We start from the raw sequence: 10,649 nt of genomic DNA, 5'->3' as shown, positions 1-10,649 counted from the left end.
TTAATTGCTCACTTTTAAAACTGGTGTGGTTGATGTTTGGCAGAGGTTTTATGCTTTCTTTTTTTTTAGTGTGCATTTGTGTTTTTCCCTTCTCCAGTCTAGCTTCATTTGTACACAGAAATTCTGTGCCCAAAAGCCTGCTGTTGTTGAGGAGGATGATGCATGGAAATCGCTGAGGTAGTTACCAAAGGACATTACTTCAGCAGTCAACAGAAAATAGGTATGTAAAATGTGAACTCCATAGAATTGTCTAAATCAATAAGAATCTGTGCATTTTCCTGATCAGCAGAAGTGCTAGAGTTACTATAAAAGCAAAGTGTTATGGCAGATTACCAGGTTTTAATGGTTTATTTCAAGAAAACTGAAACATACACATGGAAGCATGATTGATAGTGATGGATTTCAATACAATTTAAAAGCCTGTGAGGATCCAGACCTTTATTACTTTACTAAAACGTTCCTGCAATGCTTTAAATTTGTCCTGGTGCATTTATAACAATGCAAGGTGGTACTGAGAGGGCAAAATTTTCCTTGTGAGCATATGAACAGGGGCCTGCAGTTGTAATCACACTATGAATAATATGTTGATAAAATCATTCAGTTGTTTTATGAGTCCTGGAACTCGGGTTGCTGTGAAGAAAGAGAACAAATGGATTTCAGATCCATTTAGGACTGTGATGTGTACCTGTCACTATAGATCTCTAATCCTGTATATAGTTTCATAAGTGACCAACATAGCGGTATTAGTAATGTTTCTCTTGGGCATAGATTAAGCAAATGTTCAGCCTTTTAAACATCCATGATAATTTCTCCTGTTGTTTACAAGGGACTCCCACTGTGGCCATTAAAGAAAAACATATGGCTTATTGATATGTCAGCTTCTCAAAGTATTTCATGCTGTGCCTATTCCAGAACTGATGGGGATCTGACGTGCACTCTGGAGCACTGAGGGAGAGAGAAGAAATATTTTTAGATGTCAAAAACAGTTACTAGGTGAGAGAACTCACAGCCAGGAGGGGTAAAAAGTGCCCTCTGGCCTTCAACCATCAATTATCTCCCCTGCCCCCATGCTCTCCTTCTAAGATATATTGACCTATATTTAGCTTCCTCTGAAAGGAATTTCTGGCTTCTAATGCTATTTGTCATTCTTTGCAAACCTTTGCAGCATAATGCCTCCTCAGCTGCGGGGTGGCAAGAAAGTTAGCTTTCTCCATCCTTCATGAAGTTTACAACACCCTTTAATATAATAGTGCTAGGATAATTTCCAGAGTGTGGCATTAGTAGTTTTCTCAAAGGACTCTGACAGAGAAAGTCTGGCAGATTTTGCTGTGGTATTTTAAAGCATTACGTTCTTGCATACAGCCAGTATTTTGTGTTAAGCTGCCTGGGAAGATTACGTACTAGAAGAACTAGGACATTCTACATACTAAAATGACATTTTGACACTCCTATTATAGAAGAGCAACCTCTGACTGAAAGTGAGGTGAACAAGCAAGGGGGACAGAATTGGACTGAGCACAACTAAATTGAGCAGTACTTGCCTAAATGAGTTTTAAGCTTCTTGTTGGGGTGGTCTGGACAAGGATGCAATTTTTTGTTTGTTTCTGGAATAGTTAGTTTCCAAATTCTGAGCATAATTTTGCTTTCACTTACACAAAGGAGAGTCTTGCTGCTGAAGCTAGGGAAGTTGTTGCAGCCTATGACTAGTCTGAGACTGGAATCAGTTTAAAATCTGTATTGGCATAGATAGTGGAAAAAGTCTCGGGATTTTTCATTACTGTTCTGTAAAGATCATCTTTCATCTTTTTTCCTTCCTTTCACTCACCCTAATTAAAAAACATAATGGGGAAGATTATGTCCTTTATTTTCCTTTGCATAAATATTCTGGTCTCAAAACTGTTGTTTCATGCGATATAGGACGTCTGCTGTATAGTTGAAGACCTGGTTCAAACATATAAAGCCATACTTGTCTACCAGAAGTGCAGATATCATGGCATGAACAAGCATGGACAATCCAAATTAGATCAAAGAGCAGTTTCAATCTCAGTTTAACCATGGACAAATTGAATTAAAGTCAGCAGTTTTCAACCACCCATTTATCACAGGGTTTGGCACAAGAACATTGCATGGTCTTGGCAGAATGGCTGTCTTTTTGGATCAGAGGAGCCACATCATGTAAGGCATTTTGGCAGCCCCGTTGTGTGGGGGTAACCCTGCTTAACCTTTTTGGACTGGATGTTCAGTGACATCTGCCTTAAGTCAGTTTAGACGTTCCTCTGACAGAAAGTTTCTGGTTTGGGAAATCAAAATCATCTGGTCTTGTGAAATCTATGTTCTGACTTCCAAACAATCAGATCAACGCATGGGACTTAGAATGGCACAAAGGCATTGGGCCGTTGGCTGTGACCTAGTGGTGGTCTTCACAAAGCAGGAATAGTGTGTTTCCCAGAAGCAGTGACCTTTTCATAACCAAATCGAACTTTCTTCATGTCAGTGTATGTACAGTGTGCTTTTGGGGGGGCTGGTCCTTTATGTGTGGCAGACTCAGCTTAGCTGGAGCTTTTAACAGTGGTGTGGCAATTTATCTGTTGCTTCTTTTCTTTTGTCCAGAGAGAATTTAACTCTATTCGTGCCCATTCCTAGTGAGAACAGCACCTCCTGCAGAATACATCTTGCTGGTGAAGGTGCATAGCCCAAAATTTTCCGCACACTCCCACTCCCTGGCTCAAGTCTGTGCTGGAAGGAACATGTCTGAGTCTAAGAGAATAGTCTGACTTGTCCTATCTTCAGTACGTTCATCCCTGGAATATCCCTATATGTAGGGAACTGCTACATCTCTAGAACAGAGCTGAACAACTAATCATATAGGAAATCTGCAGCAGAGATGGGACTCAAACCCACATTTGCCAAGGCTTAATTAAGCTTCAAGGCGTTCACCTCTTCACTGTTTATCAGTCCTTGCTGTTCTTTCCAACGCTGACAGTGGAAACTGCGAGGGGAAACATGCTCACTTCTGGAAAGCTCCACTCTCAGCCACACCATGAATGTCCAGTTCAAAATGCTGTGTTTTGCTCGGCGTGTTTCACTCCTCCTGACTTTTCAGAGATCATGTTAATATTATCATCTCTCATCAAACATTAATCTGTACATCATTTGCCAATTAAAGCATGAGTAGGTTGCATAGATTTATTCAGCAAACAACTGTTCCTTTCAATTGCTGCCTAGACTGTAGTCTACGTGTTAACAGCTGGCTGTTTGGGTTGTGTTTTTGTTAAGTGGAAATCCTATTTATAGGCAGCAGAACACATGCATGTCCTTGTCTGTGCTACTGCAGATCCTGGTTAATCTTTTCTGGTACAAAAAGGATAGTCTATCAGCTAGCTTACGGTCTATTAAAATTAGTGTGGGAGTCTTCAATTTTTTTTTTCCCTCTCCCTCATTATCTTGAAGCTTTGGAGCAGACTGATAGCACAGAGACGAGCTACTCATCTGAAAGCTGGGGTAAATGTTTCCCTTGTAGCTACTCTCTTCCAGGGTACAGAGCAAGCAGCCCGTGGTGGTGGTGCTCTGACACAAATTGCCATTAATAGTGTTGTGGTGGTGAAAGCATCTGATTTTAAACATGTATATGAAACTATATTGAACATGTATATGCATCACACCTCATTCTTTACTGTGAGGAGGACAGGGTTAGGTTTTGTTTTCTTCTTGAAAATGGCAGGGAAGGTATCTGTGATAGCAGGAGGCTGGGAACTGTTTCATTCCTGCTTGAGGGAGAAGGAGGTGTTGGTTAACACCCCACAGAGGAAACTCCATCTGTATCTAGGCAGGTGACACTGCCAGTGAAGTAAGGTGTTTGGCTGAGCACCCTTGGACCCCCAAAGGGACTGTCTGTAGCACCATGCTACTTAGGCACATTGCTTGCTTAAGTTGGTCACACTTAAAATGAAAACATTGCGATTTTAGCATAGAAATGCTTAATTATAGAATTGAAAGCAAAATTAAAAAGAGAAAAATGAATTACCACAGCACAATTCTATGAGATACTAAACAGCACGTTTTTTTTTTCTTAGCTGCTTCTTTACTTCTGCTAGTTTAGGGATTAGGAGGGGTTATGGAGGAGAGAAGTGGGAAACCAGCCCTTTTCCTAACTTATTTCTTCCAAGTTTCACATAGCTCTGGGCTGCCTTTCCCTCCTTTTGTTCAAAAATAAAATTCCCTTGGTCTCTCTCAACTCTCCTCACTGCTCTGTTCCCAATTCATGCTGCTATTTGTTTCACATGTAGGAAGTGTCACTTCCCATCAGCCTCGGCCCTGGGAGCATCTCTGCATTTACAGTCATGCCGAATTCCTTATTCAGCACTTTCCATGCTCCTGGTCACAATGTTTTCAAGGATTGTTGCAGCATTTTAGAGACCACAGACAATAGGAAACAAACTTAGTGACCATACATTTTATTGAATGCCAAGTCTCTGGCCTTTGTAAATCTATTTCTAGGCTGTAGAGAAGGTATGCTCTGAGGCATGCCCTGCACCTGAAACACGCCTGGCTTTTTTCCCACCTGTGCACCAGAATTGTCTACCCATGGAAACCAAATGTGAATATATGGTAGGGTTAGAATATGTCTGGATCTTAGGCTTCTGTGACGAAGACACATGCATGGACCTGACAGCTGGGCATCACTCCAGTCTTCTACACTAGACATGCAGCTACAGGAACCATACCTGAAGCAGTTTCACAGGCTAGACCCTTGGCATTTAGTGGACTTTGCTTATATCCTTCGTCAGTTTTACACCTGATCAGCGTTCACCAAATCGGAACACTGTGTAGTTGCAGTATGTACTGGCAAACCTTCAGGAACCGGGTTCTGAATGGAGAAACTGAGGAGATTGGAGGAGTTCCTCAGTGCAGCCTTGAAGTATCTGCTGGTGCTGGGGGCAGGCTTTAAAGGATCTTTCTTTAGCTCAAGTGACAGAGTTTGTATTTGTGGAGCTGAAAGAGCAGGGCTGTGATTGTGTGTGTGTATTCTTCTGTAAGCGCGTCAGAGAGATTCCTGTAGTCAGAGAGATCTGCTTTTGTTTGTGAACAGGGTACAGATTAGCTGGGTAATTAGTAACTGAGCAAATGTAGTCTGCTTGCCCAACTTAAAATGATTTCATCCACAAACACTTAAGATGACAAAAAAAGTTGGCACAGTTCTAAAGCACTGCCTGCTTTAGAAAATGTGACTCATTACTTCATGGGTTGTCAGGGGCATTTCTCAGGGCATTTTTCTGATCTCCTAGCTAAGCTGTGTATGTGGGGAGCATGTGGATGTGAAGCCTCTGTTCTAGCATGTTGGCCAGGAACTGCCTTGCTTTTGGGAAGAGTAGCTATCTTTTTCCACATGAAGACTCTGGCTCCAAATTTGCAGAAAGAATATATTCAGTTCCGAAATAGAATTTGCATTTTGGTGTAACTCTGAAGAACAGGTAGGAGCTGAGATATGTCAGACATGAATTTTTTAAGGAAGAAGCATTACTGGACTATTAGTCAGATTTAACGTAAATTAGTATCTGGATGAAGGGCTGCTGTCTTCAGCCAAAGGATATTGCTGAGTAATGTGCCATAATAGAAGGAAAAACATTGTGCCTGTGTGTCCTACTCATGAGAAGTGTTGCAAGCTGCTCAGACAGAAAGCACACGGGTGCTTTGGGAATACCTGGAAAAGTAATGATGTCCTTATAGGAGGACATAGGAAAGTAGGAGACTGCAGAGACTGGCATTCAGAGAAATCCAATTAGTATCCGGTCTTCCAGGCAATGGTTGTTAGGAGCAGGAATTCAAGAGTGGAAACAAATTGTTAAAATAGTAGAATCACTTTTGTTCTGCCTGAATTGTTTCTACTTATGACTTGTGCCTCCTGCAAATATCTTGTAACTTAAGGAAAACAGTGACAACTCACATAATTTGATATTCATGGGTAGTCTTTATTTTAACTCATTCCCAGAAATTATGCCATGAGTCTGGAATAAAGATTGCTGCTGCTGTTGTACATTGTGCAGAACATAAAGCAACCTGATCTGTCTGTCCACTCCTTGGTGCCCAGTCCCTTGTTACAAGGGTCCCTGCAATAGAGAGTTCAAAAAAAAAGACTCAGCATGTGCAGATGCATGTGGAGCAGGAGAATGAAGAGCTTCTGCTGGGGACCAGGGTAAAGATGATCACGTACTTCAGTGCAAGTAATTGCTTCTAACATAACATGGTCCTTAAGTGAATACGAACAGCCTGCCTAGGAGATGTATGTAAATTTTAAATGAATTGTTTCAGTCAATTATCTGTTTATACCTCTCAAAGCAGTGTGTACTGGTATATTACATAAATCTGATTTATTTCATATTCAGACATACAGGCATAAATATTCATATACTAATTCAAATATAAATGAATAATTAACATTCATGACATCACCAGGATCCACTTATAGAATCATAGTACAATACCCACTGAGTATCACCTATGAAGATCGCCTGTGAAGTATAGTTGGGGTGTGTTCTGCACAAAACAAAAAAAAAACAAAAAAAAAGGACTCAGTGAAACCATGAATATCACTTAAAAAAAAAAAAAGAAAAAGAAAAAAGAAAAAAAAACTCAAAGACTGGGCTTTCCAGGCTGTGAAGCATAATATACTTTTTCAGATAGGAGTATAACTTCTGGTCCATGGACTGCTGAGGGTCTGGGATGATTTCTGAGGGATCTGCTAAATAAGAAAAGCAAACTCTTGTCATGGCATGTAAATCTTAAGCAGGAGCCAGTACCTCTCTTAGAAACTGCAAAGTGTAAAGAGTTGAAAACCGCTGAGCTGTGATAGCTGTTTTCTCATTTGTTGAAAACCTGAAGATGCAGGAATGCTATAGTTTCTCTGGCCTATATAGCTGTCTCTGGCATTCAGTGCTGAGACAGTTCTGCCTTCTCTATGCCAAACCAGTATCTGTGAGACTTAGCTTTGGTTAGTAAAAGGAAATCCACTCGTGAGTCACATATCAATTGCTTCCCATCATCAAAGGGCCTGATGGAGTTTTTCCTGCTGGACACTAGTCAAGCTACTATTATTCAGTTGCATATATTGTATCCTTGTGCTCTTTAATTTCCTGAAGCTGACCAGGCCACAGGTCTAGTTTTTCCCCAAAGAGACATTTCAGCTTCTTTAGGCACACAGTTGTAGTGCTGATTCTTCTAAAGATCTCCCAGTTGCTTAAGTACAACTTTTCTCAGCGCTACAATGGCCACTCTATATTTACAATTTATTTCTTCATGGAAAAATGGTAGTGAAAGCAAGTAAACTCACAGGTTTTGTTAAGGGTTCCAGAATTGATCTCAGACCCATATTATGCAATAAAACATCTGGATGTCTTTTCTTGTCTTTGTCTCTTACCACTTTTGAGTTTTCTTCACAGTTACTTCAGACACTGATAGTGACCTCCAAAATGGAAGGCATATCTTCGTGACCTCCAAAATGGAAGGCATATCTTCTTGCTCAAATCAGTTTGTATACAACCAGCTATCTTTGGTTGGTTTTGCACTTAGGAAGGACTACTTTACTATGGTAGGCATGTGGGCAGCGCTCAGGAGAACACATGCAAATTAAATTAGAGTTTGGAAATGACAGGACACAGGTATTCTTAAACAAGTAAAATCAAACTGGTATTTTAGAGTTGTACGCAGGCAGATTCTCAAATGCACCTTCTTTGGAAAGACCTTGAAAACAGGAGATGAGGTGTTGCAAAGTGTTTGTAAGAAGCAAACTGTAAAATGGGGGGTTGCAACTTTAGTGTTGAGGGCATGAGCTACAGTATGGAATTTCCTACCTAGCTGCTTTAAGTAGACTCCCCAATTCTCATATAACCATTCTTCTAGGGAGAAGCAGGCCCTGTATTCCTTTAGAGCACATTACATGTATGTTGCCTAGACAGCTTCACCTGACATGATTCTGACCTTGAAAAATACTTTTTTTTTTTTTTTTTTTTTTTTTTTTAGTTAGGAGAATTAAACCAAACTAGAAACATGAGGTGGTTCTAAGAATCTGTCCTCTTCCTAAACGGAATTAATAAATACAGAACACTGTACTTCTGAGATATTGCCTTGACTCTCAGACCAATGGGAGGAAGGATGCTGACGGGAAACAAGGCCTGGTTAGACAAAGCTCCTGGCAGATCAGGATGAAGAAACTTATTTTTGCAGTGCACTCTGGCAGTCAGAATAGACTTGAATTTTGTGTTTCTTTCTCTCCGTATAGGGCTGGTAACAACTAACTCTTTCCTCAGCTAAGTGACCCCTGAGAGTTGGAATTTGGAAATTGATAGAGCTTCTTGTATTGTTTCATTCTGCTCTCCTTGAACGTGTTTTATGAAGATGGTATCATGGAGCCATCTCTAGAGTAACCTGAGGAAAAACATTCTGTGAATTTGTGCTTGTTTAAATAGCTCAATTAAATTGAGAGGAAGCTATACTCTCTGACATAATGGGATGATGATAATGTTCAAATTTTATTGGTAGCCTCATGCCTTGAGCCCCATTAATTGAAAATAACTAGCTGCAAGATTACAAACCTGCAGGCAACACAACAGAGAGGAGAAGAAAACACCTTCAGCACCAAACTGACCCAGTCTCCACTCATACATACCTACGCAGGCAGCTCATGCCATAGATTTTAATGGAGAAAACAAGCAGTGATAGGTCTTGCCGAGGAGAAAATCATAGATATGGGTATGTTTGTAAAGCAGAAACAAGCACTTGATGGCTCAGACCTTGCCTGCTCTGCTGAGGTCTAATGGGGGATTTGGCAATTGCACAGTTTGGCTTCAAAGAAGTATAGGATGGCATCTTATGCCATTCATGTTTTAAGTAGCCCTGTGCTCATTAAGATTATGGAACTTAAAATGCTGTGTTGCAGTAATTAGTGACTTGGAAAAAGGAGGAAAGACCCAAGCTGGGATTGCTACTGATTTTTATTGTTTTGATTGTTGCTTCATGTGTGTTCAAGGCAGCTGAGTTCTGGCCTGGTCCAAAACCTCAAAAAAACCCACATCCTGAAACAAACTCCATCACTGTTTTAAACCAGCCCAAGCTGAATTTCAATGATCAGAAGATATAAATTAAAAATAGAATTACAAATTAAGATTGAAATGTTCACTTTGACTATTTTTCTGTTTTTAACTTCAAATTACATGACTTTCCTGGTGTTTTGATATTGTCAAAATCACTTTATAGCAACATGTCCCAGCAGATTATAACATCCTGTAATATTTTGTTATAGTAAAACTTTATGGTAGCAGGATATGCTTATGGCCTGATAAACATTATTTCAGGGGTGTCGGGGATTGGGAGGAAGAACTGCATTGCTGCTGCCCAGCAGGAAAGGTATTACCTGTGGAGGGCTAGCTGGTGAGGACGGAAATTGCTGTGCATCTTAGTCTCAAGCTTTCCCAGGGAGCCTTTGACTCCAGGGCACAGTGCAAGTGCACAACAGCAAAGTGCCATCGGTGCTGCACCTGCAGCCCCAAAAAAGAAATCAATTCTGGCTTCCTCAACCACGTGGACGTTCCTTCGCTATCTTGCTCCGCACATCCCTCCTGAGCATCTTTCCCCCCAAATGCTGCTGCTTCGCGCTCAGTTGGCTCTGCTTTAATCTGCGGCTCGCCTGGCTGTGCTCGCCCCTGCAGCGTGGGCTGGGGGAACGCGCAGCCTCGCACCGGCGGGCAGGTTTCACCTGCTGCTCTATCGTCTTTCGGCGGGGGGGTTAATTGAGTCATTTTCCCCTTGCCCTCCTTCCCCGCGTATGTTGGGTTTGGAGTCAATTAACCTTGCCGGGTTTTAGCCGGTTAACGCCGCGGTGCGTGCTTTGGCCCTCCCTCGGGACGAAGCTCTGCCGCAGGCGCCGTCCGCGCCGGGGGCTGCTCCCGGCGCCGCTCGGCAGCGGCTCCGCAGCGCCCTCCCGGCGCCGCCGCCGCCGCCGCCGCCGCCGCCCGCGGGGCCCCTGCGGGCGCGGGCGGTGCCGCGCCGCGCCGCCGCCGCCGGGGGGCGCCCTGCCGCCGCCGCGCCGCGCCGCGCCGCGCAGGAGCCGCAGCCCGAGCCGGCGGCGGGAGCCGGGGGCGCCTCCGGCCGCCAGCTCCGGGGAAAGGTAACTTCTGGATTTTATTTATTTATTTTATTGATTGATTTTTAGCGTGTTTGACTTGGTAGCTGTTTCAGGCCGCGCCGCGGAGAGAAAGGAGTGCGCTGGCTAACGCGGCTTTTTCTTCCTTGCTCCCCCCTCCCTCCCCGGAGACGGGGTTGTGTTTTGCGCGGAACCGCGCGGACAGCGTTAGCCGCGAGCGCGGCCGAAACGCTCCCGAGGCCGCAGCTCTCGATAGTGGCCGTAAGGACCCGGATGCGACTTGCCGGTTCCAGGTCTCTCCAAGTTACCAAGCGCCACGCAAAGGCCAGGCTGGAAAGCCCTTCGCGGAGTGCCCTGCGCCCTCACCCGCCTTTCGGGCAGCTGTCCCAGCGGAGGGCGTGCGAGCGTAAAACTCTCAAGGGACAGGGATACCGTGACCCTTGCCACTGTTTAATCGTAGTGAGAAAGGTTTCCCCCCTCATATTTAACTAAATTCTCTTTACTACAAATTACG

At 43.1% G+C, this 10,649-nt stretch overlaps 1 protein-coding gene across 2 annotated transcripts in view; it reads left to right on the top strand.

Moving 5' to 3' along the window:
• Positions 1-10,078: 10,078 nt before the first annotated feature.
• ATXN1 (ataxin 1) overlaps positions 10,079-10,649 on the top strand; it is a 312,787-nt gene continuing 312,216 nt past the window's right edge. The window contains exon 1 of one of the 2 annotated variants that reach the window (XM_062569932.1): positions 10,079-10,159. The gene's annotated coding sequence lies outside the window, so the exon portion shown is untranslated. The remainder of the gene's footprint in view (positions 10,160-10,649) is intronic. The other variant, XM_062569931.1, reaches the window with a different exon arrangement.

This window comes from Rhea pennata, chromosome 2 (genome assembly GCF_028389875.1).
Source record: "Rhea pennata isolate bPtePen1 chromosome 2, bPtePen1.pri, whole genome shotgun sequence".
NCBI classification, from domain to species: Eukaryota; Metazoa; Chordata; class Aves; order Rheiformes; family Rheidae; genus Rhea; species Rhea pennata.
This window is presented reverse-complemented; position numbering and strand designations above follow the sequence as displayed.